Raw genomic sequence first — 8,959 nt, forward strand, 5'->3', positions numbered from 1 at the left:
CCTTTCTCTCACCTTAATTCCCTTTCTTCCTTACTTTGTTACCTACCCTTATCTTAGTGCTAACTTCTCTTTCAGGAGGATGTCTGGGAGTAGTGTACACTTCACAGCTGCTTTCCCATGTACCCTCCTGCATTCTTCCCTCCTATCTCCTGTTCTGTAGCAGCCAAAGCTCTCTCTCTAGTGATCTGAACTGTGTGCTTCCCAGGGTCTGCCTTTATCCTAAATTCCATGTCTTCCCTGAGTGGTCCTGAGTTTTTGGGATAATTTCTACAGAAGATATGTATATATCTTTTTCCTTTGTCCCACAAGCAACTTTGCTTTAGAATCTAGAATTCCTTTGCAGGCAGAGAAGTCTCTACCTCCCAGTGTTTCCTAGCTAAGAATGTAAATGTGAGGAGGGAAATGTACTTGCAGAGGTTTCATAATTATTTACTTATAAAAATAGTCTTCATAGCCGGGCGCGGTGGCTCACGCCTGTAATCCCAGCACTTTGGGAGGCCGAGGTGGGTGGATCACAAGGTCAGGAGTTCGAGACCATCCTGGCTAACTAACACAGTGAAACCGTCTCTACTAAAAATACAAAAAATTAGCTGGGCGTGGTGGCGGGCACCTGTAGTCCCAGCTACTTAGGAGGCTGAGGCAGGAGAATGGCATGAACCCGGGAGGCAGAGCTTGCAGTGAGCAGAGATTGGGCCACTGCATTCCAGCCTGGGCGACAGAGCGAGGCTCCGTCTTAAAAAAAAAAAAAAAAAAAAAAAAATAGTCTTCATAGGCCGGGCACGGTGGCTCACGTCTGTAATCCCAGCACTTTGGGAGGCCGAGGTGGGTGGATCACAAGGTCAGGAGTTCGAGACCATCCTGGCTAACACAGTGAAACCCCGTCTCTACTAAAAATACAAAAAATTAGCCGGGCGTGGTGGCGGGCACCTGTAGTCCCAGCTACTTAGGAGGCTGAGGCAGGAGAATGGCGTGAACCCGGGAGGCAGAGCTTGCAGTGAGCAGAGATTGGGCCACTGCATTCCAGCCTGGGTGACAGAGCGAGGCTCCGTCTAAAAAAAAAAAAAAAAAAAAAGTCTTCATAGGCCGGGCACGGTGGCTCACGTCTGTAATCCCAGCACTTTGGGAGGCTGAGGTGGGTGGATCACAACGTCAGGAGATCGAGACCATCCTGGCTAACATGGTGAAACCCTGTCTCTACTAAAAATATAAATAAATTAGCCGGACAGGCGCCTGTCCTCCCAGCTACTCAGGAGGCTGAGGCAGAATGGTGTGAACCTGGGAGGCGGAGCTTGCAGTGAGCTGAGATCACGCCACTGCACTCCAGCCTGGGCAACAGAGCAAGACTCCGTCTAAAAAAAAAAAAAACAAACAGTCTTCGTAAGTATTTGCTGCTACCTTTCCCTGTCATAAGAAAAAGGATAGCCAGACATGGTGGGACGCCACTATGATCCCAGCTCCTTGGAAGGCTAAGGCACAAGAATCGCTTGAACCTGGGAGGTGGAGGTTGCAGTGAGCTGAGATCATGCCACTGCACTCCAGCCTGGTGACAGAGCAAGAGCCTGTCTCAAAAAAAAAAAAAAAAAAGAAAAGAAAAGAAAAAAGAAAAAGGGATATCTTTTCCCCCTCCCAGAAGTTTGTTTTAAATTTGTTGAGCATTTATCATGCACCTGATGTAAACCTAATAGTACTCTTGATACTCTAGTGGCTTGGAAAAAAAAAAAAAAAGGGCATTTCTGTGCTCACTGAGTCTGCGCTTCTATGCACACAAGGTATGTTTATAAAATACTGATAAGCATGTCACAGTATAGAGCATAAGAGGCAATGTATGTATCCTAGTGACATTAGCAGTGCTTTTCCCCCCTTAAACTCCTTTAAAATTACTTTTAGAACTTGCTGCTCATTCTTGTGAATGTTATGAATGGTGTCATATTGTCCTTTTACAAAAGATACGATTTTTAGAAACAAATATTCATTGAATGTCTGCCCTGTGAGATACTCACTAGAGTGAACATGAGGAGGCTTATGTAGCAAAATGGCACCTACCTGCAAAGAACTTAGTCCCTAATGGAGATGAATATATAATAAGGGATCATAAATGTGCTAAGTGGATTTACTAGTAATATGTGAGCCAAGGACGATAAAGCTCCTGATTCTGATGGGTATCAGGAAAGGCTTTTCAGGAAGTGTTACTTGTTCTAGGTCAGAGGTCAGCAAACTACAGGTTACAACCCCACTGCCTGCTTTTGTAAAAAACTTTATTGGAATACAGTTATGCCCACTTGTTTATATATTGTCTGTGGCTGCTTTCACATTACAACAGCAGGGTTAAGTAGCTGGAACAAAGCCTAAAATACTTGGTCTTTTACAGAAAAAAATTTGCCAACCTGTTCTAAACTTTTAAGGTCAGGAGAACTGGGGGAAGGAGGGAGTAGAAAGAACACTGTCACCCAGACTGGAGTGCAGTGGCATCATCATATAGCTCACTGTAGCCTCAAACTCCTGGGCTCTAGTGGTCTTCCCACTTCAGCTTCTGGAGTAGCTGGGGCTACTGCACCTGGAATTGTCTTAATCTGTTTTAATACTATTAAAATTTTTTTTGTTTCATCTCTTTCAGTGACTTTGATACACTGTCTTAATTTTTTTTTTTTTTTTTTTAGATAGGGTCTGGCTCTGTAGCTGAGGCTGGAGTGCATGACGTAATTTTGGCTCACTGCAACCTCCACCTCCCAGGCTCAAGTGATCCTCCTACCTCAGCCTCTTAGGTAGCTGGGACCACAGGCATGCGCCACCACACCGGGCTAATTTTTTGTATTTTTTGTAGAGACGGGGTTTCACCATGTTGCTGAGGCTGGTCTCAAACTCCTGAGCTCAAGGAATCCACCTGCCTTGGCCTCCCAAAGTGCTGGGATTACAAGTGTGAGCCACTGCACCTGGCTTCATTGTCTTAATTTTTTACTTCAGTATATACATTGGAAAAATAAAAATATTTTTGACATTACCTAAATAACAAGTGTTTACAATTAACAATGTATAATGAATAATCTACTACAAACCCATGTTTACATTACCCTAATTGTCCCAAGAAAAGTCTTTTTTTTTTTTTTTTGACACAGGATCTCACTCTTGTCACCTAGGCTAGAGTGCAGTGGCACAATCACGACTCACTACAGCTCACTATAGCCTTGACCTCCTGCTGGGCTCAAGCAGTCCTCCCATCTCAGCCTCCCAAGCAGCTGGGACCACAGATGTGCACCACCATGCCCAGCTGATTTGTTTCTTGTATATTTTGTAGAGACAGGGTTTCACCATGTTGCCCAGGTTGGTCTCAAACTCCTGAGCTCAAGTGATCTGCCCACCTCAGCCTCCCAAAGTGTTGGGATTACAAGTGTGAGCCATTGCACCTGTCTGAAAAGTCCTTTTGTAGCTAATTTGTGTCTAAACCTGGGTCCAATCCAGGACCACGAATTACATCAGGTTATTTCTCTTTTACCCTCTTTATCTGGGTTCATGAAACAACCTTTTTTTGTGTAACCCTAATTTGTTGAAAAGATTGGCCGGGCGCGGTGGCTCATGCCTGTAATCCCAGCACTTTGGGAGGCCGAGGCGGGCGGATCACGAGGTCATGAGATCGAGACCATCCTGGCTAACATGGTGAAACCCCGTCTCTGCTAAAAATATAAAAAAAAAATTAGCTGGGCGTGGTGGCGGGTGCCTGTAGTCCCAGCTACTCGGGAGGCTGAGGCAGGAGAATTGTGTGAACCCAGGAGGCGGAGCTTGCAGTGAGCCGAGATCGTGCCACTGCACTCCAGCCTGGGAGACAGAGCAAGACTCCGTCTCAAAGAAAAGAAAAGATTGAGCCAGTTTTCTGGAGAATGGTCATTTGAACTTGACTGCTTTTTTTCTTTTCAGATGGGGTCTCGCTTTGTCCCCCAGGCAGGAGTGCAGTGGCACGATCTCAGCTCACTGCAACCTCCACCTCCTGGGCTCAAGTGATTCTCTTGCCTCATCAGCCTCCCAAGTAGCTGGGACTACAGGCACGTGCCACCATGCCCGGCTAATTTTTGTATTTTTAGTAGAGACAGGGTTTTACTATGTTGGGCCGGCTGGTCTTGAACTCCTGACCTCAACTGATCCACCCGCCTTGGCCTCCCAAAGTGCTTGGATTACAGGCATGAGCCACCGCGCCTGGCCTAGCCCCTGTTTTACTAAACAAAATTAGATAGGGCCTTGAGAGATTCAAGTTAGACAGTTCTGGGGAATAGAACACATCACAGGAGAGAGAAGTTCTTCATTTTGTAACATTAGGAGATATGCCCTATTGCCCCATCATTAGCCTGATCTTTTTTTTTTTTTTTTTGAGACCGAGTTTTGCTCTTGTTGCCCAGGCTGGAGTGCAATGGTGCTCACTGCAACCTCCGCCTCCCTGGTTCAAGTGATTCTCCTGCCTCAGCCTCCCGAGTAGCTGGGATTACAGGCACCCACCACCATGCCCACTTAGTTTTTGTATTTTTAGTCGAGACAGGGTTTCACCACATTGGCCAGGCTGGTCTCGAACTCCTGACCTCAGGTGGTCTACCTGCCTCGGCCTCCCAAAGTGCTGGGATTACAGGTGTGAGCCATCGTGCCTGGCTATGCTAAATTTCACAGCTTTTAAGTGCTGGCTCAAATTTAAAAAAAAAAGAAAAAGCTTGTGGGCCAGGCACAGTGGCTCATGCCTGTAATCCTAGCACTTTGGGAGGCTGAGGTGGGAGGACCATTTGAGCCCAAGAGTTCAAGACCAGCCTACAAAATACAGTGAGCCTTCGTCTCTACAAAAAGAATTTTTAAAAAATTAGCCAAATGTGGTGGCATGTGCCTGTAGTCCCAGCTGCTTGAGAGGCTGAGGTGGGAGGATCCCTTGAGCCCAGGAATTGAAGGATACAGAGACCTGTGATTGCACCACTGCACTCCAGCCTGGGTGAGAGACTGAGATCCCGTCTCCTTTTTTTTGAGGCAGGGTCCCACTCTGTTACCCAGGCTGGAGTGCAGTGGTGTGATGTTGGCTCACTGCCACCGCCCTGTCCTGAGACCTCATCTGCTTAAAATGCTTGTGGGCAAAAAACAAAAAGTAAGGTCCACCAATATGCACTCTAAGTTGAGATCCCAGCATGAATAAAAACAAGTAAGAGGGCTGGGTGCAGTGGCTCACACCTGTAATCCCAGCACTTTGGGAGGCTGAGGCGGGTGGATCACCTGAGGTCAGGAGTTCGAGACCAGCCTGACCAACATGGAGAAACCCCATCTCTACTAAAAATACAAAAAACTTTAGCTGGGCGTGGTGGTGCATGTAATCCCAGCTACTCGGAAGGCTAAGGCAGGAGAATCACTTGAACCTGGGAGGCAGAGGTTGAGGTGAGCCGAGATTGCACCATTGCACTCCAGCCTGAGCAACAAGAGTGAAACTGTCTCAAAAAAAAAAAAAAAAGGGGGTGAAGAAAATGTTGAAGAAGGCAGAGACTAATGTAATCTGGAGCATAGAGTTTATTGGAAGACGAATAAAGAAGGGAAATAATGGAAGATAAGACTAGAAGTAATTTGGGGCCAATTATTGGAAGGCCTTGAATGCATGCTAGGGAATTTGGACTTTACCGGTAAGTTTTTGAGAAGAGGAATGACTTCCAACCCATTACTCTGGAAAGAATGCAAGAAACTGAGAGAATGCAAGAATGGGAAGAATGTAAGAAACTGGTGTCGGCAGTGTTAGTGAGCTTTGTAGTAATTCAAGGAAGCAGAAGATAAGGGCTTGAAATACTGCAGGAAAGAGAGAATGACATTTGGGAAGAAAAATTGACAGGTTTTAGTAACTGATTAGATTCAGCCAACATTTATGGTGTACCTGTCATGTGTTAGACATAGTACCAAGCATTTAAGATGCATAAATAATTGAGAAATAAGACTTTAAAGGGGCCAGTGCCTCACGCCTGTAATCTCAGCACTTTGGGGTCCAAGGTGGGAGGATTCCTTGAGCCCAGGAGTTTGTGAACAGCTTGGGCAACATGGCAAGACCCTGTCTCTATGGAAAAAAAAAAATGGCATAGTGGCACATGCCTGTGGTCCCAGCTACTTGGGAGGCTAAGGTGGGAGGATCTCTTGAGCCTGGGAGATTGAGGCTGCAATGAGCTGTGTTTGCGCCGCTGCACTCTAGCCTGAGTGCCAAGAATGAGACCCTGTCTCAGAAACAAAATAAGAATAGACTTTAAAGGAACTTGCAGCATTGTAGGTGACACACACTAGAACAACAAATAATGGGAAATATAGAATAGTATGTTGCTAATAGATAGGGACTAAGTACAATGGGACAATGAGGAGGAAAGGGGCCAACTACATATCTGGTGGAATGTGGGAAGGAAGGCTTCGTAAAGGAATCATCAGGGTTAAGTTCTGAACAGGATTGGACACTGGCAATAAAGAAATGTAATGGCCAGATTATTTACTGTGAGGCACTACTGTAAACATTAAACATTAATTTAGTCATCCTAACAACTTTTAATAAAAAGACACTATTGCTGGGCATGGTAGTGCATGACTGTAGTACTAGCTACTTGGAAGACTGAGGCAGGAGGATTGCTTGAGCCCAGAGGCTATGGTGAGCCAACAGAGTAAGACCCATCTCTTAAAAAACAACAACAGGCCAGGCGCGGTGGGTCATGCCTGTAATCTCGGCACTTTGGGATGCCGAGGTGGGTGGATCACCTGAGGTCAGGAGTTTGAGACCAGCCTGGCCAATATGGTGAAACCCCATCTCTACTAAAAATACAAATATTAGCTGGGCGTGCTTGTGCACACCTGTAATCCCAGCTACTTGGGAGGCTGAGGCAGAATTGCTTGAACCTGGGAGGCGGAGGTTGCAGTGAGCCGAGATCGCACCATTCCACTCCAGCCTGGGCGACAGAGTGAGACTCTTCTCAAAAACAAAAACAAACAAACAAACAAAAAACATGGACAAGTAACCAAAAATGAGTCACAGATAAAGATGGAGATTTCCAGACTATGGATGAGAACATGGTATCATTAGCCTAAATAGGGAGTAGAAGAGGATGAGCAGGTTTTGGGGGTGAAGAAATGAGTTCATCTGGGGAACATTGGGTTGGGAGTGCCCCCACATAGATGTGTTTAGTCAGGAAATGGAAACATGGTCTGGAGCTTAAGAACAAGAAGCTAGGGGCCAGGTGCAATGGCTCACACCTGTGATCCCAGCACTTTGGGAGGCTGAGGTGGGTGGATCACCTGAGGCCAGGAGTTTGAGACCAGCCTGGCCAACATGGCGAAACCCCATCTCTACTAAAAATAATAAAAATTAGCTGGGCGTGGTGGTGCATACCTATAATCCCAGCGACTTGGGAGGCTGAGGCAGGAGAATCACTTGAACCCAGGAGGCAGAGGTTGCAGTGAGATGAGATCACCGCCATTGCACTCCAGCCTGGGCAACAAGAGTGAGACTCCGTCTCAAAAAAAACAAAACAAGAAGCTAGAGCTAAAGATGTGTATGGAGTAGTTATCTGCCCAGAAGAGATCAAGAAATGCTAGGAATGCATGCAAACACTTAAGAACAGGAAGAAGGCTAAGAATGGGACTTCTTAGCTATCTGGAATGAGGAATTCCAGATAAAATCTGGAACAAAATCTGGCAAATAGATGCATAACAAAGTTGGCTAATTTTTAAAAAGTAATTTTGAAGTAATGAATCACTTAAATGTGGCTCATAAACTAGCTGTGAAGGAGTTCCGGAAATGTTTTCTGCCATGAGAGCATCCCTGATGCAAGTGTAGGATGAGGTCATTTCAGCCCAAGTCTTAAAATGATTTGCTTTACTGGATAAACTGCAGAGAACCGCTGGGCACAGTGGCTCATGCCTGTAATCCCAGCACTTTGGAAGGCCGAGGCGGGCAGATCACTGGAGGTCGGGAGTTCAAAACCAGCCTGACCAACATGGAGAAACCCCATCTCTACTAAAAATATAAAATTAGCCGGGTGTGGTGGCACATGCCTGTAATCCCAGCTACTCAGGAGGCTGAGGCAGGAGAATCGCTTGAACCTGGGAGGCAGAGGTTGCGGTGAGCCAAGATCGCGCCATTGCACTCCAGCCTGGGCAACAAGAGCAAAACTCCGTCTCAAAAAAAAAAAAAAAAAAAAAAAAAACTGCAGAGACCCAAGCCTCTTAGAATTTGGAACAAGTCGACAACTTGAAAGAGGATAATACTAAGTTATTGCTAGGTGCAGTGGTTCATGCCTGTAATCCCAGCACTTTGGGAGGCCAAGGTGGGTGGATTGCTTGAGCCCAAGAGTTCAAGACCAGCCTGGGCAATATGGTGAAACTGTGTCTTTATAAAAAATTTAAAAGTTCATTGGGTGTGGTGGTGCATGCCTGTAGTCCCCAGCTACTGGGGAAACTGAGGTGGGAGGATCACATGAGCCCGGGAGATGGAGGTCACAGTGAGCCAAGATCGTGCCATCACACTCCAGCCTTGGCAACAGAGCAAGATCCTATCTCAAATCTTATATATAGTTCTTCCCCAACTTTAGCTTTAAAAAACATTACTGGCCGGGCGCGGTGGCTCACGCCTGTAATCCCAGCACTTTGGGAGGCCAAGGCGGGCGGATCACAAGGTCAGGAGATTGAGACCATCCTGGCTAACACGGTGAAACCCCGTCTCTACTAAAAATACAAAAAAATTAGCCGGGCGTGGCGGCATGCGCCTGTAGTCCCAGCTGCTGGGGAGGCTGAGGCAGGAGAATGGCGTGAACCCGGGAGGTGGAGCTTGCAGTGAGCCAAGATCGCGCCACTGCACTCCAGCCTGGGTGACAGAGCAAGACTCTGTCTCAAAAAAAAAAAAAAAAAAACATTACCAGCCGGCGCGGTGGCTCACGCCTGTAATCCCAGCACTTTGGGAGGCTGAGGCAGGTGGATCACGAGGTTAAGA

This window comes from Pan troglodytes, chromosome 10, assembly GCF_028858775.2.
Source record: "Pan troglodytes isolate AG18354 chromosome 10, NHGRI_mPanTro3-v2.0_pri, whole genome shotgun sequence".
Classification (NCBI taxonomy): Eukaryota; Metazoa; Chordata; class Mammalia; order Primates; family Hominidae; genus Pan; species Pan troglodytes.